Source organism: Pleurodeles waltl, unplaced genomic scaffold (assembly GCF_031143425.1).
Source record: "Pleurodeles waltl isolate 20211129_DDA unplaced genomic scaffold, aPleWal1.hap1.20221129 scaffold_86, whole genome shotgun sequence".
Taxonomy (NCBI): Eukaryota; Metazoa; Chordata; class Amphibia; order Caudata; family Salamandridae; genus Pleurodeles; species Pleurodeles waltl.
Window position 1 is genome coordinate 1943546 of NW_027150400.1, and position 27997 is coordinate 1971542.

Sequence of the window (27997 nt, forward strand, 5' to 3'; positions counted from 1 at the left end):
TTTAGCCATGTTGTACACCAGTGTGGCTGCTGTTCAGCATGTCTAGTGGCGTAGAGTGGATAGGGTGGAGCGGCGTACACTGTCGCAGAGTGGAGTGGAGTAGAGTGTAATAGGGTAGATGAAGTTTCATAGGATGCAGTCACTCTTGCCCTGCGGTAAAGAGGTGGGGCGGCGTGTGACGAGCGGGGGAGAGATTGGGAGGGCACAAAGCACAACACCAAATTAAAACAAAACCAAGAAACGTACCTTACTGCGATGTACCGCACCACGTCGCTCCTCTGGCTCCACTTGCAGGCACAGGCTCCCAGCGTGCTGTGTGGCCAATCCTAACGCTGCTTTCATGCTGTTGGCAGCATGAAAGCAGCGTTAGGATTGGCAGGAGTGCCCTGGCTTGGCACTCCGAGGCAGACTACGAGCGCCTGCCTGCTGTCTCCTACCCGGCAACACATTGCCAGGTTGGAGAGAGCTCAGTGCGCATGTGTGTTTGGCTGGCCCGAGACAGTCTGCCAAACATACATGCGCACTAAGGGAAGTGCTGTGCACTCCCCCTCCATCCCTGTCACGACCCATGGCCCGCCTCTTTTACAATAAAACAATAAACATGATAGAATGGAATACAGTTGAGTGGCATAGAGTGGAGGTAGAGTGGAGTGACGTAGAGTGTCATGGAGATGTGTCACAGACTGGTGTAGACTGAAGTAGAGAGGCATAGAGTGAAGTGGTGTAGAGTGGTGTGGAGTGTCGTAGAGTGACATAGAGAGGAGGGTCATATCATGGAGGGTCGTAGAGTGGAGGGGCATAGAGTGTACTGTAGTAAAGTATCATAGAGTGGAGGAACATAGAGTATTATTAAGTGTTGTGGAGCAGAGTGTCATAGAGCAGAGGCTGATAGAGCGGAGGGTTGTAGAGTGGAAGGATGTAGAGCGGAGGGTTGTAGAGCAGAGAGGCATAGAGCAGAGGGGGTGTAGAGCGGAGGGGTGTATAGTGAAGGGGCACAGAGACAGAGGCTTAAAGTGGTGTAAAGTGTTGTAGAGCTGAGTGGAGTACACTGTCATAGCGTGGGGTGGAGTGGCGTAGAGTGGAGTAAAGTGGCATAGTGTTGGAAAATGGGTTATTGGTAAGGGCAGGTAGGTACCTACACTTAGCAATAGGCCACTAACCTCCACTTAGGTCCAGTTAGGTCTCAGTAAATTAAACCCAGCTCAACCCTTGGTAGCTTGTCAACAAGCGACAAGGCTTAACTTAGGAGGAAGAGTGTAAAGCATTTAAATATCACAAAACAGTAATTAAATAAAACACAGGAAACAGTTTAAAAATCCAAAACCAATTTATAAAAATAGATTATATTTTTATCTTTAAAATGACACAAAACCGAATAAAATCGGATAAGGGGAACCGTAGATATGAATTTTTAAAGAATTATTGTTTTTTTAGCGCCTAGAAACAAAAAGCGCCAATGGGGTCATCTGGTTGCACCTCGACCGGGGCAAGGTCAAAGTTTAAGGCTGACCGCGATGGAACCCGGCTCGGCCGCAGGAGGCCTCGGTCAAAAGTTTACCTTTGCACTTAGTCGTTTTTCTGAAAATGTTCTTCAGGGGGACGAACCAGCCAGTCCAATCCGACCTCCTGGAACCCTTCTCCGGATACGTGTTGCGGGAATCCTTGGTGGAGATTTTTACCTTCGGACCTAGTCGTTTTTTCGAGGTGAAAATCTTTCGACCGGGGTAAACCTGGATCTTGATCCGACGTCCTTGGAGCCCTCCTCGGATACGCTGGCTGGGAGGTCCTGGTCAACTTTGTAAGTTGGGACTTAGTCTCTTTTTTGGAAATTTTCTTCACCGGGACGAACCTGCAAATCAGGCCGGGTTGCGGTTGAGGCAAGCCAGCTAGAGTTGCCGCGGCGGGTCAGTCCATCTATGGAGCTTTTTTTCAAAAGTTCTCTGAACTTTTCCAAACTTCTGGATCTTCTCCCAGATGTCCCTTTAAGGTTCTTTTGGGGTCCACAGCTCACCCCAAGGGTCCAGAAGCTCTGAGATGATACTGGGGGGGGGTGGACTACAACTCCCAGAATGCACCTGGCGCAAACTCCTTTTTGGCCACTGGGCAGTGGTCAGCTGGTTGATTTCTTCAGGAGTTGGTGCAGGGGACTCTGGTTAGCAATTTTTCACCTGTAGCAAACAGGGAGTCGCTCCTTGAACCAGTTGACGCCAGGAAAAGTCCTTCTTGTGGTGAAGCCCAAGTGTGCAGCTGGTGCAGTCCTTCTGAGTGCAGATTCCAGGTGCAGGCCAGGCGTCCAGCAGGGCAGTCCTTCTTCTCCTTTGGTTCTTCCTTGTTGCAATCTGATGGGGATCTGAGGTGTGGGTGCAGGTCTGCCAGTTTTATCCTTGCTCCTGGGTGAAAAGCAAGGGGGTCCTGGTTCTCCAATCAGGTGCAGGGTCCTTCCCCCGTGATGTCCACTTCCTGGGAAGTGTGGCAAAAATCAATCCCAGGAGGCAACATTCCTAAAAAATCCATCATGGCTTAAAGTGATTTTTGGAGGTTACATCTGGCTGAGCCCACCCACTGGTGTGGCTGAAAATCATAAACACACCCCTCTCCTGCCCTCTCCTGATCTAATCAAGGGTCTCCTAGTTGTCTGGGGTTGCAGGATGTGGGGGGGTTGCTGGGTTGCTCCAAATGCCCTTCTCTGCCTTTGAAGACCAGTTTGGCAGCCCTCCCCCTTCCTGCCTCACCATCTGCTGAGGGTAGATCCCCTCCCACAGGCACATCTCTTTGTGTGAAGCCAGGCCACTTCACACCTCGTCAAGGCAGCCTGGCCAGGCTGCCAGAGGCTGGCCAATCAGGGCACAGCAGGAAAAACAATGCAGGGCTGAAATTGGTAACTTTTCAGGTAAAGTTTAAAACTCTTTACCTGAACAAGTTATATTAAATCCAACAACTGGAATTTGTGGAATTTATTACAGCAATTAATTTGATACCAAACTCTTTGTATCTGTCACTTAAGTGGACTTTTAAAATTAAATTAAAGTCTCCCCATTCTAGCCTATGAAGGCCATTCACTACAATGAGGGAAAAACTAATTTGGCTGTTATTACCTCACCTTGGCTTCTTAAACTATTTTTATAAGGTCCCTGCTTATAGTTACATGGCACCAAGCCCTAGGGGCACATAGGGCACCACTTAGGGGTGACTTATATGTAAAAATAAGGTAGTTTAAGACTTTGGAACTACTTTTAATTCCAAAGTCGAATTTGTATATAACTTTAATTTAAAAGCAGCAGCAAGGCAGGCCTGCCTTTAAAATGACACTGGGCACCTCAGCAGTGCACCTAGTGGTGCATTACCTATGCTGGGGTCCCTAAACCTACATGCCCTACCATATACTAGGGACTTATAGGTAGGTTGACTTAGCCTATTATAATTAGCCTAATTTGCATATTGATTTTACTCAGAGCACAGGCCCTGGGACTGGTTAGCAGTACCCAGGGCACCATCAGAGTCAGGAAAACACCAGCCAAAAGTGGAAAATGGGGGCAACAAGTTAGGGGGCCTCTGCAATCAGCCCTGTTTTCTCACACATAGAATGGAGTGGTGTGGAGTGGCATAGAGTGCCATAGATTGGAGTGGCATAGCATAAAGTTAAATACAGTGTTGTTGTGTGGGGTACAATGGAGTGGTGTAGAGTGAAGTAGAGTGGCCTAGACTAGAATGGCATAACGTGGAGTGGAGTGTCAAAGAGTGAAGTGGCATAGACTGGCGTGAGTGCAATAGAGTTAAGTGGAGTAGTGCGCCATAGAGTGGAGTGATGTAGAGTGGAGGGGCATAGAGTGGAATAGCATAGAGTGGCATAGCGTATCATGGAGTAAAGTGTCTTAAAGTGGAGTAAAGTGTCATAAAGTGGAGTAGATTAGAGTGGAGTGCCCTAGAGTGGAGTGGAGTAGAGCCAAGTAAAGTGTCATAGAGTGGGATGGCATGGCATGGTGTGTCATAGAGTGAAGTAAAATGGTGTGAAGTGTAGAAGAGTAAAGTGGCATAGAGTTTCGCAGAGTGGCCTAGAATGTCTTGGAGTGGAGTGTTGTACAGTAATGTTGAATGGTGTATTGTAGAGTGGAGTGTCATAGAGAGGAGTAGAGTGGCCTAGAGTAAAGTAGCATAGAGTGTCATAGAGTGGCGTAGAGAGTTGTAGAGTAGAGTGGCATGCAGTAGAATGTGGTAGAGTTGGGAGGGATAGAGTGAGCTTCGTAGAGTGGAGTGTTGTACAGTGGATTGCAATATAGTGGAGTAGAAAGACATAGAGTGAAGTGGCGTAGAGTAAAGTGGCGCAGAGTGTCTTGTATTGTTGTCGAGTGTTGTACAGTAGAGTGCCATAGAGTGTCTTTGTTGGAAAGTGGCCCTCTCTGAAGGGTCACCCTACACTTTTTGCCTTTTTCCCTCCACGCTTTGCTGAATGTTTTTATTGGCCTTAGTACTCTAAGTGCTTTACCACTGCTGACCAGTGCTAAAGTGCATGTGCTTCTTCCATAAACATGGTGTATCCATAATTGGCATATTTACTTCACTTGTACATCCCTTGTAAAGTAGTATACCATGGGCCAGATGTAGCAAAAAGCAAAATTGCGACTTGCAATTTGCGAGTCCATCCGACTCGCAAATTGCAAGTCGCAATTTGCTATGCAGTACGGTGTCTCAGACACCGACTGCGACTCGCAATGGGGTCGCAATGACCCACCTCATGAATATTCGTGAGGTGGGTCGCAAATTGCGGCCCCATTGCGAGTATAGGCACTCGCTAACATGGCGGCCTGCTGACGTCAGCAGACCTCCATGTTCGCGACCTGCTTTTAAATAAAGCAGTTTTTTTTTTTTAAGTGTAGCCCGTTTTCCTGACAGGAAAACGAGCTGCACTGCAAAAAAAACGAAACCTTTTGTTTCGGTATTTTTTCAGGGCAGGGAGTGGTCCTTTGGACCACTCCCTGCCCTGAAAAAATATTTTGGGGTCCAGTCACAAACTGGAAGGGGTCCCATGGGACCCCTTCCAATTTGCGAGTGGGTTACCATCCACTTGAAGTGGATGGTAACTGCGATGCCATTTGCGACTGCGTACGCGGTCGCAAATGGTATTGCATCCCACAGCGACTCGCAAATAGGAAGGGAACACCCCTTCCTATTTGCGAGTCGCAAATGCATATTGCGAGTCGGTAACGACTCGCAATATGCATTTCTGCATGCCAAACCCACGTTTGCGACTCGCAAACGGGTTGCTACATGTGGCCCCATATGCCCAGGGCCTGTAACCTAAATGCTAATAGTGGGTCTGCAGCACTGATTGATCACCCCTTACAAGTAGTCTGTCAAAACTGTCTCAGGTCTGCCATTGCAGGGCCTGTGTGTGCAGTTTACTGCCACTTCGACTTGCAATTTAAAACCAGTTGCCAAGACTTAAACTCCCCTTTTATTACACTTCTCACCCCTAAGGCAGGACCTAGGTAGCCCCAATGGCAGGGTGCTGTGTAAGTAAAAGATAGGATATTTACGTTTAAGTTTTACATGTCCTGGTAGTAAAGAACTCCCCAAGTCGTTTTTCACTACTGTGAGGCCTACTCCTCTTATAGGCTAGCATTGGGAACTCCTTAATACACTTTTAAGTTGTAATTCCTGATAAGAAAGGAGTGGCTGGATCATGTTTCATATCTTTGAAATGATAATGATAAATCCTCTACAATGGTAAATTGATTTAACATTACTATTTAAGAAATGCCACTTTTTAGAAAGTGGGCATTTCTCTGCTCTTACTGCTCTGTGTGCCTTGCAGCCCATCTCCAATACACGTCTGGAGTAGGAGACAGCTACACTTTGTGCATTCCCTTTAGACAGCCACAGACACAGGAAGGCTGGGTGTGACAGGGAACTCATCTGCATTCTGATAGTTCTTCCTGGACAGGAAGAAGGAGGGGTAGCTGACACACCCGAATAGGGAGTGCCTGTCCCCACACAAAGTTCTGATTACCCCATACTGATAGTCTGAAGCCAGGGCTAGGAAGAAAGGACCTCTGTGTACTTCAACTTCTTTGAAGTTACCCGCACTTCAGAGACACTTTTGGGTATAAGTACTGGACCTCTGACCCTACCAAGATATTATGGTACTGGACCTTTATAGAACTCTGCCAGAAGTAAGGACTGCTGTGCTACAAGGATTGCAACTCTGCGGGACTGCTATCCTGGAAGGACTGCTTTCTGCTTTGATGAGCAGTCTCAGGGACATCAAAGACTGCCTGCAACCAGCACCTGGACTCTGTCTGCTGTGAGTCCTGCTCTGCCAAGTGGTGCCAATCCTGTCCTAGACCCTTGGAAGTGTGTATCTGTGCTGCAAACCAAGATAATACACTCATCAACTGCATTACGCTGATCAGACTTGCGCATTTCCACTTGACACCGACGCATCGCTGCCACTGCTCGCACTGTGGACACCGGGATTCGAATCTGTGTGGCTCAATGACGACATATCACCTCAATGGCCATCGCTGCATGACCTTGACGCTTCCTTAATGCTGCCCAGCTCGGAACCGAAGCATTGCCCACATATATTAATGATTGACAACAACGCAACGCCTCCTCTGCTCCACGCATTGAGTCCTCGAGGTCAACGCTTCTTCCATCCAAAGTAATTTTTTAACGGGCCCTGCGTGGGTCCTCTAGCTGACCTGCCCTCCATCATGGTCGACCTGAACATTCGATTTACCCCGGTCTAGTGTGACCTTAAGTAACCCCTAAACGCTAGTGACTTCTAAGCACTACTTTTTGGTTTATTCTTTGAAAATTCATATCTCTACTTCTACTGATTGGATTTTTGTCGTTCTGATCTTGATTTTCTCATAAAAGTATTATCTATTTTCCTAACACTCTGTGGAGTCTTTTTGTGTTTTTTCATTGTGTTACTGTTTGCGTTGTACAAATACTTTACACATTGCCTCTTTAGATAAGCCTGACTGACCTGTGCCAAGCAATCAGAGGGTGAGCACAGGCCATCTTGAAGTGTGTGTCTAGCTTACCCTGACTAGAGTGTTGGTTTCTACTTGTGTAGGGAGCATTTTCTGACAACCGGAAACCCCCGTTCCTACAGTCGTAGAATGTCATATAGTGCAGAAAAGTGGAGTATAGTGGAGTGGCACAGAGTGGAGTAGCACAGAGTGGAGTGGAGTAGAGTAGCATAGAGTGGAGAAGATTTTAGTAGAGTTGAGTAGAGTGATCTGGAGTGAAGTGACAAAGAGTATGGTAGAATGGATTGGCATAGAGTGATGTATAGTTGAGTGGAGTTGAATGTCATAGAATGGAGCATCATAAAGTGTCACAGAGTGGAGTGGAGTAAAGTGGAGTGGGATAAAGTGTAGTTTCATAGAGTGGAGAGTCATAGAGGAGTAGAGTGGTCAAGAGTGGCCTAGAGTAAAGTGGCATAGAGTAGAGTAAAGTTTCATAGTGTGGGGTAGACTGGAGTGGTATATATTTGCAGAGTGAAGTGGCATAGAGTGGTGTAAAGTGTGGTAGAGTGAAGTGGCATAGACTGGAGTGAGTGGAGTAGAGTGATGTAGAGTGGAGGGGCGTAGATTGGAATAGCATAGAGTGGCATAATGTAGCATGGAGTAAAGTGTCTTAGAGTGGAGTATAGTGTCGTAGAATAGTGTGAAGTGACTTAGAGTGGAGTGCCGGCAAGTGGAGTAGAGTGTCATAAAGTGGAGTGGCGTAGCACGGAATGTCATAGAGTGAAGTAAAGTGGCATGGAATGTAGTAAAGTGGAGAGGCAAAGAGTGGCATAGAGTGGCATAGAGTGTTGTAGAGTGGCATAAAAAATCATAGAGTGGAGTGTGGTACAGTGACGTAGAGTGGAGTGTTGTAGAGGGGAGAAGAGTGGCCTAGAGTGATGTAGCATAGGGTGTCGTAAAGTGGATTAGCATAGAGTGTCATTGAGTGGCGTGGTATACTTTGGCATGGAGTAGAGTGTTGCAGAGTGGAGTGGCGTACAGTGGAGTAGAGTATCATAGAGTGCCGTGGAGGGGGGTAGAGTGGTATGAGATAGAATGGAGTGTTGTAGAGTGCCATAGAGTGTTATACAGTAAAGAGGCTTAGGGTGGAGAAGAGTGTCCTGTTGGTTGTAGAGTGTTGTACAGCAGAGTGTAATAGGATGTCATAGAATGTCATCGAAGGGAGTAGAGTGGAATATAATGTGGCATGGAATGGAGTGGTACAGAGTGAAGAGGCATGGCATTGAGTAGAGTAGAGTGGCATTGAGTGGCCTAGAATGAAGTGGCATAGAGTGTCATAGAGTGAGTTAACAAAGAGTGGCATAGAGTGGAGTAGACTGTGTTAGAGTGTCACAGAATGGAGTGCAGTGGAGTTGTGGGGGATAAACTGTAGTTTTGTAGAGAGGAGTATCTTAGAGTGGAGTATGATATAGTGGAGTAGAGTGGCCTATAATGAAGTGGTGTAGAGTGGAGTAGAGTGCTGTGGAGTAGATCAGCATGGAGTGAAGTGGAGTAGCATAAGGTGGCCTAGAGTGGTGGGGCATAGAATGACACAGAGTGAAGTAGAATGAGGTGTAGAGTGACACAGAGTGAAGTAGAGTGGATTATGCATGGTGTGGACGTTCACTGCCAGTATAGCCAACACATTGTCAATTGAAATGGCCATTACATTTCCACAGACATACAGTTTAATGATAAAACTATCCAGTGCAAAAAACGATAACATGTGAAATGGCATCACCTAGTGTATTGATTTGTTTTATTAACATATTAACATATTTGTTTCCAGCACACTTCAGAATTACAAAAAATTTGTTTCATTTGTGCTTTCCTGATTCTGATATATTCTGATATATTTGTATACTACATTACTGTAGGAAGTTGGCCTGGTGTGTTGTGGGTACCTAAGTTACTTACACCTTATACCAGGTCCAGGTATCCCCTGTAGTGAATCCTAGTTTGTTTTAATGGGATACAGGAGTTAGCTTAGCCTTTGGCTTGCAGAATCGTGCCCCTGTCACCCAGTAACTTTTAACCTACTTAGCTTGCTCTGTTTTAGCACATTTATTTAATTAATTCTTTTAAGATGGCTGCCTTGTTTATAGTTAGGCCATTCTTTGAGTTTGCGTTATCAGTGCCACTGCGCTAAGGCGTCAATATCAAGCGACAAAGATAAACAAACTATAGGTGTTCACTTTGATACTTTCCCTCTTCATGCTTTTGAGGGAATGGTTTATACTAATTACTGTCCCAAACACGCGTTGTTATCTATTGTTTGGGAAAAAACCTATGTCAGGGGTCTAAGTAGATCTGTGTAAATTTTCCTCGCTTAAACAGGTAGGTTTCTGCAGGACTGCCATTGCAGCCTGCGTGAAATGGTGCATGCACACTTTCACAGCCATTTTCACTGCACCGGGTCACTTATAAGTCACCTATATGTCAGGCCTTCCAACCCCAAAGGCTGGGTGCAAAGTACCTGTGTGTGAAGGCACCCCTGCACTAGCAGAGGTGCCCCAACATTGTCCAGGACCATTTTCCCAGACTTCATGAGTGCAGGGACGCCATTTTACGCATGCACTGGACATGAGTCAATACCTATGGCCAGCTTCACAATGGTAACTCCGAATATTGCCATGAAAGGTGTCTAACACTTGAGGATTGTACCCCAATACTGACTCCAATATTGGTTTTACCAATCCATGCACTCTGGGGGCTCCACAGTGGACCCCCAGTACTGCCATACCAGCCTTCTGAGTTTTTCCAGGCAGGCCCAGCTGCTGCCACCTCATAGACAGGTTTCTGCCCTCCTGTTGCTTGAGCAGCTCAAGCTCAGGAAGGCAGAACAAAGGATTTCCTCTGAAAGAGGGTGTTACACCCTCTCCCTTTGGAAATAGGTGTTACAGGCATGGGAGGTATAGCCTCCCAGAGGGTCTGGAAATGCTTTGAAGGGCACATATGGTGCCCTCCTTAAGTATTCAGTCTACTCCGGTTCAGGGACCCGCAGTCCCTGCTCTGGCACAAACCTGGACAAAGGAAAGAGGAGTGACAACTCCGCTGTCCATCACCATCCCAGGGGTGGTGCCCAGAGCTTCTCCAGGGTTTGCCATCTTGGATTCCAAGGTGGTGGGGCACTCTGGGAGTATCTGAGTCACCAGTGCCAGCAAGTGACGTCAGAGCCCTCCCCTGATAGGTGCTTATTGTTTAGTTGACCAATCCCCCTTTCAGTGCTATTTAGGGTCTCTCCTCTGGGTGTTTCCTCAGATTCGGTTTGCAAGACTCCAGGAGGAATCCTCTGCATCCTTTACTTCACCTTCTACCAACAAAACTGGATCTGGACCCTCCAGGAACTCAACAAACTGCAACAAAGAAGCAAAGATTACTTCTGCGACAATTGCCTGTCTTCAGCTTGCACCAGAAGAACTAAGGAATCTCCTTCGAAGTGAAGGAGTCACTTCCCTGCTTCAGTAGCCACCCCTCTGCAGTGACAACCGGTGGCGTGGGTCCCTTCTCCAGATGAAGTGTGTGGATCCAGCAACACAGGTGATGAATTGAAGTTGTCCCAACGGTCCTAAGGTCCAGCTGTTCAACTTTGGTGGAGGTAAGAGCTTGCCTCCCCACGCAAGACAGTACACCTGTGCACTGCGTGATGTGCATTTGCCAAGGCTTGTGTGCAACCTTCCACAAAGTTCTTTGTGCACAGCACAGCTCTGGCCCCCAACACTCCTTCCTGTGACGCACAGCTTCCTAAGTGGTTCTCCATGTGCGTGGGATCCCTTTCTGTTGTGCTGCGTGGGCCTCCATTTGCACCTTCTTTGTCGCTGTGCTGTGGGACTCCTGTGCACGCTGCCTGGTTTTTTGAGGGCTCTCTGAGTTGCTGAGAGACCCCTCTGTATCCACCTCCTGGCTAGAGGCCAACAGGTCCCTCCTGGTCCCGGGCAGTGCCATTTTCCGCTAACCTTGAGCTTTGCATGTGCCAAGGCTTGTTGGCAGAATCCAGGGACGCAAATCAGACTGCAATCTTCCATCTGGCGTGGGACATCATCTGCACCAATCAGGAACCTGCATCCAACATCTTGGTTGCAGTACTGACTGTTCTTCACCGGTGGTTCTTCTTTAGCACCTTTATCCGGGTTAGCAGGGGCTCCTGTTCTCCCTGGACTCTTCCGTGCTTCTTGGACTTGGTCCCCTTCTTCCACAGGTCTTCAGGTCCAGGAATCCATCATTGGTGTCTTGCAGTCTCTCCTGGGTCTTGCAATATCTTCTTTCTTGTGTTCTTGTGTGTTCTGGGAAAGTGACTGTGATTTACTCCTGCTTTCCTGGGCTCTGGGGTGTGTTCTATTACTTACCTTTGGTGTTTTCTAATAGTCCCAGCACCCCTCTACGCACTACACTTGCCTAGGTGGGAACCTGACTTTCACATTCCGCTTTCTTATTATATATGGTTTGTGTTCCCCCTGGGCTCATTTCTACTTATTCTGATTTTCACTATTTGCACTGTTTTCTAACAGTTTTTACACCTATTTCTGCATCCTATTCTAATTCTTACCTACTAAGGGAGTATAGTTTCTAAGGTATTTTTGGCATTGTGTCACTAAAAATAAGGTACCTTTATTTTTGTAACACTGAGTATTTTCTTTCATGTGTGTAAGTACTGTGTGACTACAGTGGTATTGCATGAGCTTTGTATGTCCTTGGCTGCTCATCCACAGCTACCTCTAGAGAGCCCTGCCTTCTAGACACTGACTACACATCACTAAGAGGGGATACCTGGACCTGGTATAAGGTGTAAGTAGCTGTGGTACCCACTATAAACCAGGCCAGCCTCCCACATGGTCACAGCAGATACTTTGCTGTTAAGAGGGCCATGTAATTAATGTATGACATGCAAAATACTTGATAAACATTTCAGGTAGTGTTTTTATTGGAAGAAGGGTAGGAATGCAGGATGGTGGGAATTGTATGAATCCTCACAGATTCCAGAATGTTCCTTCACAGAAATATGAGGGAAATCTGTGATTTAGCTAACGTTTGGAGTTTGCAGGCCATTCTGGGTAAGAACAAGTATCAGAATCCACGCAAACTACACAACCCCAGATTTCCCTAGGTACCTTTTTTTTTTTAAATGTTGGGGCCTTGGAGGTTTCTCTGGGTGCTGCTGAGTCTTGGCCTAAATACCACAGCTACTCTCATTGCCGGGATTGGTCAGTTTGATGGCAGAATCTTGATCTTTCCTTGTCTCTTAGGGGCCTTGGAAGCCTTTCATTTCACGGGGATAGCTCAGTCGCATAAGCTGGGTACTGCTGTTATCGGGAGAAGTGTTGGGAACATTGGGTGGTCAGACACTTGTGGATCTCTACAAATTCCATTACTGCAGCCTACTTTCACTTTCATTTGGCTGTGTACCGTTAGTGCTCACAGCATGCTGCACAATACAACAAACAAAAATCAAACTTGGGACTCGTGGCAAGCATTTCTCTCGCGTACCAACAATGATTTTGGAAAAGAAAAAGTTTCTGGTGTTTTTACCAGAAGCATTTTTTTTAGCACTTTGGATGAACTGTTGAAGTTCACAGCACTCTGAAAGTAATGTAGTGGACGTCAACGGGTCGTCTGCCCTAAAGCAGTTAAAACCCACTAAATTCATGCAGCCTAATGCCCTGCCCAACAAGAAATAATGACAAACTATGGGGATATGATGACCACAGTGCATTAACTTATTTGTTCCATGACCGTAGGGGACTTCTCTAGCTCCAGGAAGCCCCCAGGATAGCAGGCTGTTGGGACTGGACAAGAGAAAGTCTCAGTTGCCAAAAATGTTCTATAGAGAAGAGGGCTTGAGAGAGATTAAAAATGTTGGGAAGTACAAAGAAAATACAGTAGAAGGAAAGTTGGAGAGAAGTTCTAGAAAAAGAGAAGAGATTAAGAGAAAAGAGAGTAAATAGAAAAAGCAAAACAGGGCAAGACAGATAGGAGTAAGAAGATAGATGCAGCAGCAAACAGGAAGGAATAGTGTGAGAACGTAGCCTCTTTCTAGCCTTGTTACCCCCACTTTTGGCCTGTTTGTGAGTATATGTCACAGTGTTTTCACTGTCTCACCGGGATCCTGCTAGCCAGGGCCCAGTGCTCATAGTGAAAACCCGATGTTGTCAGTATGTTTGTTATGTGTCACTGGGACCCTGCTATCCAGGACCCCAGTGCTCATAAATTTGTGGCCTATATGTGTTCCCTGTATGATGCCTAACTGTCTCACTGAGGCTCTGCTAACCAGAACCTCAGTGGTTATGCTCTCTCTTTACTTTAAAATTTGTCACTAACAGGCTAGTGACTAAATTTACCAACTCACATTGGCATACTGGTACACCCATATAATTCCCTAGTAAATGGTACTGAGGTACCCATGGTATTGGGGTTCCAGGAGATGCCTATGGGCTGCAACATTTCTATTGCCACCCATAGGGAGCTCTGGCAATTCTTACACAGGCCTGCCACTGCAGCCTGCGTGAAATAACGTCCACGTTATTTCACAGCCATTTACCACTGCACTTAAGTAACTTATAAGTCACCTATATGTCTAACATTCACTTGGTGAAGGTTGGGTGCAAAGTTACTTAGTGTGTGGGCACCCTGGCACTAGCCAAGGTGCCCCCACATCGTTCAGGGCAAATTCCCCAGACTTTGTGAGTGCGGGGACACCATTACACGTGTGCACTATACATTGGTCACTACCTATTTATAGCGTCACAATGGTAACTCCGAACATGGCCATGTAACATGTCTAAGATCATGGAATTGTCACCCCAATACCATTCTGGTATTGGGGTGACAATTCCATGATCCCCGGGTCTCTAGCACAGTACCCGGGAACTGCCAAACTGCCTTTCCGGGGTCTCCACTGCAGCTGCTGCTACTGCCAACCCCTCATACAGGTTTCTGCCCTCCTGGGGTCCAGGCAGCCCTGGCCCAGGAAGGCAGAACGAAGGACTTCCTCCGAGAGAGGGTGTAACACCCTCTCCCTTTTGGAAATAGGTGTGAGGGCTGGGGAGGAGTAGCCTCCCCCAGCCTCTGGAAATGCTTTGATGGGCACAGATGGTGCCCATCTCTGCATAAGCCAGTCTACACCGGTTCAGGGATCCCCCAGCCCTGCTCTGGTGCGAAACTGGACAAAGGAAAGGGGAGTGACCACTCCCCTGACCTGCACCTCCCAGGGGAGGTGCCCAGAGCTCCTCCAGTGTTTCCCAGACCTGTGCCATCTTGGAAACAGATGTGTAGGGGGCATACTGGACTGCTCTGAGTGGCCAGTGCCTACAGGTGACATCAGAGGCTCCTTCTGATAGGCTCTTACCTCTCTTGGTAGCCAATCCTCCTAACCTGGTAGCCAAACCTCCTTTTCTGGCTATTTAGGGTCTCTGCTTTGGGGAATTCTTTAGATAACGAATGCAAGAGCTCACCAGAGTTCCTCTGCATCTCCCTCTTCACCTTCTACCAAAGGATTGACCGCTGACTGCTCAGGACGCCTGCCAAACCGCAGCAAAGTAGCAAGACGACTACTAGCAACCTTGTATCGCTTCATCCCGCCGGCTTTCTCAACTGTTTCCAGGTGGTGCATGCTCTGGGGGTAGCCTGCCTCCTCTCTGCACCAGGAGCTCTGAAGAAATCTCCCGTGGGTTGACGGAATCTTCCCCCTGCAACCACAGGCACCAAAAGACAGCATCACTGGTCCTCTGGGTCCCCTCTCAGCACGACGAACGTGGTCCCTGGAACTCAGCAACTCTGTCCAAGTGACTCCCACAGTCCAGTGACTCTTCAGTCTAAGTTTGGTGGAGGTAAGTCCTTGCCTTCCCACGCTAGACTGCATTGCTGGGTACCGCGTGATTTGCAGCTGCTCCGGCTCCTGTGCACTCTTCCAGGATTTCCTTTGTGCACAGCCAAGCCTGGGTCCCCGACACTCCTTCCTGCAGTGCACAACCTTCTGAGTTGTCCTCCGGCGTCGTGGGACTCCCTTTTGGGACTTCGCGTGGACTCCGGTTCACTCTTCTTCCAAGCACCTGTTCAGGTACTTCTTCGGGTGCTCCCTGCTTCTGTGAGGGCTCCCTGAGTTGCTGGGCACCCCCTCTGTCTCCTCCTCCAAGTGGCGACATCCTGGTCTCTCCTGGGCCACAGCAGCACCCAAAAACCTCTACCACGACCCTTGCAGCTAGCAAGGCTTGTTTGCGGTCTTTCTGCATGGGAACACCTCTGCAAGCTTCATCGCGACGTGGGACATCCATCCTCCAAAGGAGACGTTCCTCGTCCTCTTCTTTCTTGCAGAACTCCAAGCTATTTCCAACAGGTGGCAGCTTCCTTGCACCCTCAGCTGGCATTTCCTGGGCTCCTGCCCACTCTCGACACTGTCGCGACTATTGGACTTGGTCCCCTGGTCTTACAGGTACTCAGGTCCGGAAATCCACTGTTGTTGCATTGCTGGTGTTTGTTCTTCCTGCAGAATCCCCCTATCACGACTTCTGTGCTCTTTGGGGGTAGTAGGTGCACTTTACACCTACCTTTCAGGGTCTTGGAGTGGGCTATGTTTCTAACCCTCACTGTTTTCTTACAGTCCCAGCGACCCTCTACAAGCTCACATCGGTTTGGGGTCCATTCGTGGTTCGTATTCCACTTTTGGAGTATATGGTTTGTGTTGCCCCTATACCTATGTGCTCCTATTGCAATCTACTGTAATTTTACACTGCTTGCATTACTTTTCTTGCTATTACCTGCATAAATTTGGTTTGTGTACATATATCGTGTGTATATAACTTATCCTCATACTGAGGGTACTCACTGTGATACTTTTGGCATATTGTCATAAAAATAAAGTACCTTTATTTTTAGTATATCTGGGTATTGTGTTTTCTTATGATATTGTGCATATGACACCAGTGGTATAGTAGGAGCTTTGCATGTCTCCTAGTTCAGCCTAAGCTGCTTTGCCATAGCTACCTTCTGTCAGCCTACGCTGCTAGAAACACCTCTTCTACACTAATAAGGGATAACTGGACCTGGCACAAGGTGTAAGTACCTCTGTTACCCACTACAAGCCAGGCCAGCCTCCTACAAATAGCAGGGAAAAGACTGAGAGAGGCAGTGGAGGCAGAGATTGGGAGTGAATAGAGAAAGTAAGGCGAGCCCAAAGAAGCGCAATGATAGCTAGGCACAAGTAGACAAATTGTGATTGGCAGTTGTAAGTGGAATTGATAGCTTATCAAGTTTTGACCAATGTGATTTCAAAACACAATTTTGCACTTTATTTTTTAAAAGAAATCTTAGTGTAAGATCCACAAATCGCCTTGCATAATGGTGTTTCAGATTCTAATATGGTCTAACCATTTTCACTTGATCCACATTGCTTTTTAAAAGTTCTTAACAATGGCACCCCCTTGTTACTTGTTACTATATGCTCTTTGCGAGAAGTGTTGATGTCTTGTCTTTTAATGCATAACAGCGTGTCTAAATTTGCTGGTACAGTCACTGAAAAGTACAACCTACTTGCTGAGAAGGTAGAGTTCTATTAAGGAGAGGATTTGACTTTCAACTGTAAATTAATTATGGAAGTCTGTTAACTGTTTCATAACATAAAACTTGACTTTTATCTACAATAATGTCAAACAAACCCTCTGCAAGCAAATATTTTCCTTATCTAGTATACATTGCAGGCTCCCATTCTTTCTACATTTACCACACAGAAAAGTAACTCTCATCCAAGCAGTCTTAGCTGCATATTGAGTGCCACCTTGAAGGTCCTGTGCAGAGAATGTCCATAATTCTGGAAGTGGAGGACTTTGTAGCATCCAAATGGGGTACCGTGCAAGCACCATCAAAGAGAAAGGTTATTACAGAGCAGGATCCTAGATGCAAACTGTGAAACCACCATTCAGATAATAAAGGTAGTGCAGCTTCTAGTGACCTCAGCCAGGCCACAGACCTCAAATGAACCGATCACGGGCTCACACTCACCTGCACGTTACCATCCCTACCTGTCTTGTTGGTAAATGTCTAACAAAGGTATTTTTTCTACAACACCTTTTGTACAGCCTGCCTTTAACTATGAGGGGTATATGCCAATGTCAGAGCCTGCTTCAAGTCCATGCAGCTTTTATTGGTGCTTTTGATGAAATTTAATTGAACTATCCATCTTATGTCACAACCTTACAGTGAAAATAATTGTAAAATTAAATTTTCATTCTATTTAGTTTTCACTGCTGTTGCATCCCTAATTGTTTTGAAACACACCGGTGACCAATAATTTCCAAATATGGTTTTGATTGATATACTCCAATCTCTCTGTAAAGTTATTTTAAATTAGTGGCAAGTTAAATTAAAATTTAAAGTTAAATAGGATACTTCACACTTTATAAAGCAGATGAAGTTTCCTAACTTACTTGATGTGAAGTTTATCCTTTCAGGCGTTTCAGATGTGATGATTTTCTGATGCAGAATGTCCCAGGTCAGACATCCTACAGCAAAACAATTTTGAGTGTCTAGGTTGTACATCCAGAACCGCAGGTAAGAAATGTGGGAGGGAGGGCTCTGAGCTGCAGCCAGATTATATATATTTTTATAAATAACTTGATAAGCTTTGCATTACACAAAGCTTGAACAGTTTAGAAAATACACAACTTTACATCCTTCTACTTTAAATCCAAACTAATGGATAGGATTTAATGTTGAATTGTCAAAAGCAAATTGATTGTGCTTTAACATGTACGTCAAACAATCAATTTTATATAAAGAATCACACCGTGTGCACCCAGATATGTAGATGTGGAGTTAGGAATAGTAAATCTATATTTCCCTACACACACTTACCTTTCAGTGTTCTGTTCTCGATATTCTTGTATTATGATATTCTGGGGGGTCATTATTTAGTAGTTCTACCAGTATTTGGAAAAGAATGCACCTACAGAGCACAGCTTTAATGTTTGGTCATAGCTGAGAGCCATGCCCCCCTAAAATGTACTTCTGACTATGGGTCTGTATCCACCAGGTGTTGGGTCAGCTCTGTAAAACAACTATCAGGCATGTGCTTCTTCACAAACAATTTGTACAGCCCATTAAAATCTTTAACATTGCTGCCCTTCACCCAGCCCTTCATAATCTAGACAATCTACCCATGTTTCTGTGTTGCGTTTGCCACTGCCCTGAAACTTTGCCTCTACTTCTCAGGTGTCATACCAAACTTTTTGACTAAGATGGCTTTCATAGCAGGTCTGGTGCTTCACCTCTAAGGTAAGGAGGGTGTCCCACCCCACTTGGGTCATGTACCACCAAAGACTACCTCCCCAGGAGTCCGTGGGGACCCTGTACACTCTTAAAGACACTTTGTAGGCTGCCACTTTGTAGACATATCCATGTCATCCCCCACACTGAAACTGGGTGCCACATCTATTGGGATGTGACTTTTGGACTCACTTGAAGACACTGCAGGTATGCTGCCACTGTTTTGATTGCTGGACCCTACTTTCAGGGCCTTATGTCCAGCTCTGTTAAACGGCGCTCATAGGCCAACTTCTTCTCCTCAAGAGGCAGTTTCCTTTCCTTCCCGGCCTGTTTCAGTTTAGCAATTTCCAGCCTGAGTTTTCTCACCTCCCTCTTGTCTGCCAGCTCCTCTGGTGACAGGTTCCTGGAAGAGACTCTGCTCCCTGATCTGGACACCACTCCTTCTCCTGGCAAGCTGTTGGCCCATTTCCACGGGTGATTCCACTTATTCTTTGGCATCTAAAATCTGGTCATCCTCCTCCTCAGGAATTTCCTGCCCCTCTTCTGGGATATCTTCCCCTGCAGCCTGGGCCCTCAAAGCCTTCTGTACATCCACCTTCCTGGTAAAACCCCCTGTAGACACTTGAAAGACCTTGCAGAAATCCTTCAGCTGTTGCACAGTGTAAGGCTCTATTCTGGTCAGCTCAAACTCAATTACTGCCTGTGCAGGTGCTGCTTCTCCAGAGCAAGACATAATTTAACAGAGAAAATCAAGAAAGGAGAATCAGGGAGAATTGGAAAATCAAAAATGCCATTTGGTACAGGACAGGCAAACATTTTGCCAGTAAGGAGCAATAGGTTCAAATTGGCCTAAGTATAGAGTTGTGGTGAACACTGAAACACTATTTAGCATTGCACAAACACAAATCCTTTCCTCACCGCTGATCACCAATGTTAGAAATTGGGCCTCCAGTTGGCACCGATATACACCCTGTTCAAGTAGGGACCACAGTTCTAGTGATGGTAAGTAAATTACACCACCTAAATGAGCCTATGCTCACCCTCTGGCAGTTTCGCGCAGGCAGGCAGGCGTAACTTAGAAGGCAATGTGTAAAGTATTTGTGCAAAACACACTAATCACAGTGGGAACACCACACCACAAAAAGACTCCACACAAGTGAAGAAGAATAAAGCTTGCTTATCTGTGTAATTGAAGACCAAAATGACAAAAATCCAATGAAAAGATAAGGAGATGCGATTTTTGCGGAAATCAATGTGAAAGCAGTGTTAGATGCACTTATGCTCTTGTTACAGCCTTCACGGTACTTAAGTTCAGCGGTGTAACGTTAGGAATAAGGCTCAGGGTTCAACACACCCCTTCGGTTGAGAACCATAGGGGTTGTTGCCACTGCGGAGGCTGTTGACAGACCTCATTCACAAGAACCGCAGTGCAGGGAGGATGTTGTGCTGTGAAGCAGCTGTCTGGATGTCGACGGGCGTCTCACAAGCAGCACTCAATGCTGGACAGTGAGTCGGGCTGCGATGGAGCAACCGGATGAGGTGCTCCTGCTGCGCCGTTGTCGGCGGCTTTGCACATGAGGCCAGGGGTGCTGGAAGACAAGTTTAGCTGCGGTGCAGAGAGTTGTGGAAATCCACAGGCACTTAGATGTCAAAGAGGCGTGTGACAAGTAGAGAGGGGAATCGCTGCTCCTAGGTTGATTAATTGGAGCTCATCCCTCAACGCTGAGGAACAGGACACTATAGAAAGTAGAAGCAAGGCTCGCTGCTTGTCAGGGTACAGCGACAGCACACAGGGAGGAAATCTCTGATATCCCTGAGATTTCCCACAGAACATGGGCAAGCCAACAAGCCCTTGCAGTCACTGGGGGTTCTAGTCCTTGGCAGGGCAGAGACCAGCAGGCAGCAGCGCAGCACAACAAGGCAGAGCAGCAGTCCCTGGGAGCAGTCAGTCATGGCAGAGTGGCGAGAAGCACGTGCACATTAGCACTGGTCAGCAGCGGTAAAGTACTCAGAGTTCTAAGGCCAACAAAAAATTACAACAACAAAACAGGAGGTAAATGCAAAACGTCTGGGGTGAGACCACCCTAAGGACGCCAGGTCTAACAAGCACTATGGACCGTGGAGAACCTTCTCATGGTATGGACACTTTTAATCCTGCAGTGCTTAGGTGAGATAGAAGTATCAGTACTCTAGATTCAGGTATTAAAAAGAATCACTGGTAAGTTGTACCATATAATTACTTCACATACATTTGTTTGTAGCTTATTTACGTGTATTGAACAGATATCAATGATAGAGTCCAAATGGAGTCTTTTTAAGAAATGTGTTCTCTTTTATTCTTCTTTGCCGCATGCTAGTATTGGTTCATTAAAGACTTTTGTTCATTTTGCACTATGGGACAAGGCTGCCAAGGAATAAAACCTTACAATACTGGACTACAATACTGATATTTATGACCTTGGAACCAGCTGCCATATTTAAACAAATACTACCCAATGTCAAAACTAAGTTACCTCATTTTAGGATAGTAAAGTAATCTAACTTTCCAAACATGGACAAACTAATAGCAGCCTTCATATTACCTGCTAAGTACATGGAATACAAGAGAGTTTGTATTGAGATTATTACACAGGTCACCATTACCTGTCTTGAGAATGGGCAATAGGCATAATCAGGCAGAAGGGCGAAACATGTGTCGGCTAAAGCAGAAGTTCTGCCAAAGCCTACAATGAACTGAGCCTAAGATGTGTAAAGAGGGGTACACAGAGTTATTGTGAGGTGCCGCACACTCCCTTGATTCCTGAAGATACTCAGATCCAGAGTACTGATGCTCCAGCGGTTCAGGACTGAATGTCACTGTACCATAGAGAGTTCACCACTGGTTAAACCAAAAACTGATACATGGAAAAATACACGAAACATTTCAAAAATAAAAATGTTTCTCGTTCTTTTGTGAGTATTTTTATCTGTTGTTTTTATAAAATAGGCCCTCAACCTTTTAAGTGAGAATTATTCTAATGGCATGACGTTGCTACTTGTGATGTCATTATTGTGACTTCTTGGTGATTTGCATATGACTATTACCCTCCCTCCCCCCCCGCCCCCTTTTTTTCCTTTGACACGTGTCCTACAAATAACTGTGAAATATGGGAAACTGGTTGTCCCATCAGCATGTTCCGCAGAGGACCCCATTATTTTGAGGTACACCACTGGGTGCGAGTGGGGTGATAGTCTGTCCTCTGTGGCCATGCTTCTGATCAGGGGGGGCAGGCGCAGCCGCACGGCCACCAGAGTAAGAATGGTTTCGGAGGATGCACGGGCTGACGGCAAACTTGTTATTGTTATTTTCGTGACACCACATAACATACACAGCACAGCTTCTATCACAAAGAGGCGACGCTCTGAACTATCCTACTTGAGCAGCCAAATCTGTGACAGGAACAAGCGAGAAAAGGCTGCAATCTGACTCTGTTTATAAACTTTTTTACAGCTGTTGCAAACTGATTTGGATACGTGTGTTTAAGTTTTACATAAATAACTATGGAAATACGTTCACTTTAAGATGTTTGATTTGCGTGCCCATGGTGCACTTTATGTTTTTAGGTATTATCCGCCAGAGTGTTTTTAAATTTGGGTGATGTCAGAAATGTTTGTTCGAAAGAGAGTGGACTACGGTAAATGTGAACAAATCTATGGTTACTTAAAATCATATTCTACTTTTGCCAAAAAAAAAAAAAAAAAAAAGTAATAAAAAAGTGGGCAGCAGAGACAGAGGTTTTAGTCGCCCGGGACCCAACAAAGGCCCCTTAAGTATGTCTTGCCCGGGTCCCCAGAAATCCTTAAGCTGACACCGCCTGCTCCTTCCTCTGCGGTTCGGAGAGTTTGATTCTATGTCAGGACTAGAGGCTTCGGATTATGCTTTATCTTCCTTTACTGACAACACACAGCAGCCAATAGTAAACAGTAAAAACAAAACTACATTTCCCAAGAGTCTCACAGCCTTGTAATGACCCCTAATCAGGGCCAGCCATCCACTATATATATCTCAGTATATAGTCCATCCTCTTTCTTTGCTGCTTCACGAGAGATAAGTACTAATATTCTTTATTGATTCTGCCTTACACGTTCTTTACGGCGTGGCTGTTTGCCTTCAGGTGCCTTTGTGTAGGTTCCGGTTGCTTGCGCATTGCTTTTCCATGGTAACCGGCCTTACTTCGGTCGTGTTGTGAACTGCCGGTGAGGAGCGTCAGGGGAGGCGCGTTATTATCTTGGAGCAGTCTTTCTCTGCCGCGGTGATCGAGCATGTGCACAACTCATCTTTTCGACTTCTCTGGGCGTGTGATTTTCATCGGCAGAGAGAAGACGAGCCCGCAGCGCCCAGCGCTCCCCATCCTACCCCCAAGGGTGCTGTGATAAACCTTTGCAGAGCTTAGCTGGAGGGGAAGTGGTGCTGGGCTCCTCTGCATTACAAAGACTTTCCAGCATACCGGCAAGGGTCTGTTTGATCTCTTTGGCACCTGGGTTTTCCCCTCCCAATTAGTTAGGGTAGTGCATTACTGGGACCTCTTAATCGTTTGCACTGCAAATATGGCCCAATATAATGAAGATGAGCACTATAGGGAATATGGAAGAACGCCTGGTGGAAGCCCTTGATTTTCACATGCAGGACTGAGTAAATACGGCTTTAGTAAAGGCCTTATGTCCTTTTGCGCAGCCTATATTTAATTTTGGGGAATGCTGCTCCAGTTGAGGTCAATATAAATGAGCCTGGCCGGTCAAAGTTTAATCCCTTTGAGCAAACCATTAATTTGATGCTTAACGACCATGAGTATTGTGCCTTCCAGAGTCAGGGCTCTGAGCCCTTTTTGCAATCTGCTCATAACTCAACCGATAAAGACTCGGTTTCAGATTCTGAGGAGAATTCAGCTTCTGAAAAGCACAAAGGCAAGCGTAAATGCAAAACACATCACACAGAGAAATCAGCCTCTTCTCCTCCGAATAAGAATCTTCTATTTGATCCCGATAATATAGTGCATCCCAGGTCCTCAGAGTGGACTTCTTGTCAAGAGGTGGCAACATATGTGCAATCACGTCTCAGAAAGAGTTTTGAGAAGGATATTCGTAGTACTCTACAATGAGGGGAAAGTAGCGGAGACCCCAGAATTAGACCGGCATATGGTGACCATTCTAAAAACAAAATACGCAAGGCACCTGAAAAAAGGTATTGACAGGGCCTTGCATGGATGCCAGGACGAACTATTGGACATTTCAGGTCCTCTTACTAAAATTCTTGATTTGGCAGTTCAGGCCAAAGAGTCGCAGGAGCCTATTGATCTGGACATTTTGTTGGAATGGGCCCAACAGGCCATTTGTCTTTTGTGGAACGCTAATAGTTCTATCTCCACAGAGTGAAGGAAGTCGCTTCTATTACTCATTGACCCGAAATTAGCAGAATTAGCTCCATTGGATGCTGATCGAGCTACAAAAGGCCTTTTGTTTGGCGACAAGTTAATCGAAGATCTGGCTAAGTATGTCGCCACCTTTTCGGCTTTGGACAAAGCCCAGACCTCAATTGAAAAAGTATTTAACAGTGGGCTTTTTCAGCGGGCTTGGTGCTTCAGAGGTCAAGCGTCTGGCCGTTTCGCATCCCAGACCTCTCTTCCATATCAGTGGGGCAGAGGAGACTCAAACTATCAATCCAGCTCCAACTTCTACCCAGCCAGAGGCCGAGGCAATAGGGGCTGCAATCCCAGAGGATGCCACAAAGGAGGATATTACAACCAAAGTTCCTGTCAGACAGGTAACAATTATTTCTTCCGGGGCAGTTATTCTGGGGGGAAGAGTGAGTCTATTTGCTCAAAATTGGTCTTTGATTATGCAGGATGCTTGGGTACTGGACACAGTAGCAGGTTACCGTCTAGAATTTTATTTGACTCCCCATCAAACAGCGATTCCCCCTCCTCTCAGTTTTCCCCATCAAGGTAGAGTTTTTATAGATCACGAAATAGAGGCCCTTCTTCAAAAAGGCGCAATTGTCCCTTCTCATCCCCATCCCAGAGAGTTTATCAGTACAAACTTTCTAGTTGAAAAGAAGGGAGGGGGGTTCCCGCTTGGTACTTAATCTGCGACAATTCAACGCATGGATTGTTTACCGACATTTCAAAATGGAAGGCATTCATCTTCTCAGAGATCTCTTGTTAGAAGGAGACTGGATGGTCCACTTAGACCCGAAAGATGAGTATCTGACCATTCCCATTTTTGCCCCCCATCGCAGATTCTTTCAGTTCTTCCAGAAAAACCAGTGTTATGAGTTTTCAACCCTTCCATTCGTTCTTTCTTCCGCCCCTTGGTGCTTCACCAAGGTCATGCGCCTGGTGATGCAATGACTCAGAGAAAAAGGTGCACGTCTGATAGCTTATCTCAACAACATCCTCATCATGGCGCAAGAGGAACGCCTGGCTCGCCTCCATCTTTCCTGGACAATTCAACTCCTCCAGGATCTAGGGTTCATTATCAACATGGAAAAATCCCAGTTAGATCCGGTTCAGAATATAAACTTTCTGGGCTTCAAAATAGATTCCTTATTGACTCAGTTAAAGCTTCCATGAGACTGGTTATAAACAAATAATTGAAGAGAGCTTTGTCTGCTCCTTTGATTTCCTTAAGGGTACTTGCCCGATTGGTGGGCCTCCTAGCATCATCTATTCAGGCCGTTTTCCCAGGTCCACTGCACTATCCAGCTCTACAGAGGTTGAAGATTCTTCACATTCTCAATGGTCTGACTTATTCCGAATTGATTGTTCTTTCACAGGAGGCTCGGACGGAGCTTCTGTGGTGGCTGACTCACATGGATGCTTGGAATGGCAAGGCGATTTTTGCCTCGGTTCTGGAGGTGATCATAGAGTCAGATGCCAGCAGATGGGGCTGGGGAGCCAGATGTGGGCAGATGGAAACCAGGGGGACGGTGGTCCCTGGAGGAACCTCACTTACACATCAATTGCTTGGTGCTTCTGGCATTCTCTTTTGCAGTGAAGACTTTGTCTCCATTCAAATCGAAATGTTGTATCCTTCTGAAAATGGACAACATATCAGCTGTAAGGTACATCAGCAAGTTGGGGGGGGACACGGTCTCGGATGTTACGAAAGATTCTTGGCATTTCTGTCTAGAGCATCAGATTTCCATAACAGTGGAATATATTCCAGGCAAGGTGAACATAGTCGCAGAGTGGAATTCAAGATATTTCAGGGATGCCAGCGATTGCTGTCTTCACCCCAGAGTATTTTGGCTCCTAAATCATCTTTGGGCCCGTGCATGGTAGACCTGTTTTTGTCCCAACTGAATGCACAACTTCTACGCTTATACAGTTGGAGACCAGATCCGAGCGCTCTCAGCTCAGATGCCTTTTTTTTCCAATCCTGGACGGGAGGATTGAATTTCGCCTTTCCCTCATTCTTCATGATTCATTGGATCCTCTCCCAAGTACTTCATCAGAGAGCAGATTTGGTTCTGTGACCCCTTGCTGGAAAGCTTACTCATGGTTTCCGGTGGCTTTGAAACTATGCTGTGCCACCCCGATTCGAATTCTCCATTTGGAGGATCTCGTATTGGACCCGATGGGGGGGGTCCACATCTGCTGATTTTGGAGGAGCAATTGTCGCTCATGGCTTGGAGGATATCAGGGGATCATAACAAGGCACAGGGATTTCAGAGGACACTAGATTCTTCCTCTCCCAATCAGTGGCACCTAGTACACATAAACTATGGGGGTCATTCCGACCCTGGCAATCATAGTCCGCCAGGGCCGGGGACCGCGGATGCACCTCCAACAGGCTGGCGGTGCATCCAGGCCAATTCTGACCGCGGCGGTAAATCCGCGGTCAGAAAAGGGAAACCGGCGTTTTCCCGCCGGTTTTCCCCTGGCCTGAGGAATCCTCCATGGCGGCGCTGCAGGCAGCGCTGCCATGGGGATTCCGACCCCCTTCCCTCCATCCTGGTCCTGGCGGTAAAAACCGCCAGGAACAGGATAGCGGGAACGGGTGTCGTGGGGCCCCTGGGGGCCCCATTGAGATTTTCAGTGTCTGCATAGCAGACACTGAAAATCGCGACGGGTGCAACTGCACCCGTCGCACCCTTTCCACTCCGCCGGCTCCATTCGGAGCCGGCATCCTCGTGGAAGGGGGTTTCCCGCTGGGCGGGCGGGCGGCCTTCTGGCGGTCGCCCGCCAGCCCAGCGGGAAACTCAGAATGACCGCCGCGGTCTTTTGACCGCGGTACGGTCTTCTGGCGGTTCCCGCTTGGCGGGCGGCTCCCGCCGCCCGCCAACATTAGAATGACCCCCTATGTGCCTTCCCCTGGAAGAGATGGTTGGATTGGTGCACTCAGAGGGGTTTGGATTCCTTTGGGGCCTCAGTGCAGATGATAGCAAATTTCTTATCACATTTAGTGGCACAATGTCTATCGTAGAGAACTGTGAATAATTTTAGGTCAGCTACTTCAGCCAAACACCCTCACATAGATGGTAAGCCAGTGGGTGAACATCCATTAATGTACAACTTACTGCGTGGTGTTTGTATGCTTTGACCGCCTCTACCAAAGTATTTATCTCTTTGGGATGTCACTATAATTTTAAAATTTTTGGTGGCCTTGCCGGCCAATGATGGTCTTTCAAAGAAACAACTTTCTGCGAAATTAACCATGTTACTTTGCCTGATATCATGCAGGAGAGTCTATGACGTCAAGGCCTTGGACACTGAAGATAGAGTTTTCACTCCTACGGTAGTCTCTTTTTGTATTTCTAAATGTACAAAATCAAATTAAAAATGTATTAGTTATGCAGCTTTTAGAGACAACTCTAAATTATGTGTGGTTAATTGCTTAAAGATATATGAAGATGTTACTTGAGAGTTACGTAGGAATCAAGCTAGACAATTACTGATTTCCTTGCAAAAACCATTTGGTCCTGTTTCTTCGGCGACTCTGGCGAGATGGGTCAGATGGTTGTTGCAAGAAGCAGACATATATACCTCTATTTTTGGGGCTCATTTGGTTTGTGGAGCTATGCTCTCCAAGGCCTTCAATTCAGGGTGTAGATTGGAAGATATCATGACAGCGGCAGACTGGTCACCAGATTCTACTTTTAAATTGTTCTATCATAAACCAGTTGTAGATGTGGCTTCTGGAGTTATTGCTCAACTTTAAACAAACATAATCCAAAGCCTCCGGTCCTGACATAGAACCAAAAGTTTTCTAGCTTGCACAGCAATTTTCTATTCTATTAAGAACACGGTGGCGAGGATTATCCCGCCCTAGGTATGAGTAATATGGGATAAGGTTATCTCAATATCATATGATAGAAATGTATGTTCACCCACCCATTATTTTATGTCATGAGGTAATGGTTTAGGATGTTACCGATTTATTATCTTTTGCAGATGAGAAAACTACTTGATGGACATACTGAGGATGTCTTCTTCGGACATGGAGGAGGATGAATTGGTTCCTTTTGCACCGGTTGTGCATCGTTTCAGTTCCCTGAATTGAAAGGACATGGTTTGGTTCTGGATTTCAGCATTCCTGGTGATTGGTTTGTTATTCAGTTATCCTTGGCATAGATCGGCAAAGAAAGAGGACGGACTATAGTGCCTGGGATATATATAGTGGATGGCTGGCCCTAATTGGGGGTCATAACATGGCTTTGAGTCGCTTGGAAAATGTAGTTTTGTTTTTAC

General features: G+C 46.3%; 1 long non-coding RNA gene across 2 annotated transcripts in view; it reads left to right on the top strand.

Moving 5' to 3' along the window:
- Positions 1-27997, top strand: part of LOC138281262 (uncharacterized) — a 196621-nt gene that overhangs the window by 59044 nt on the left and 109580 nt on the right. The gene's annotated exons all lie outside the window — the stretch shown is intronic.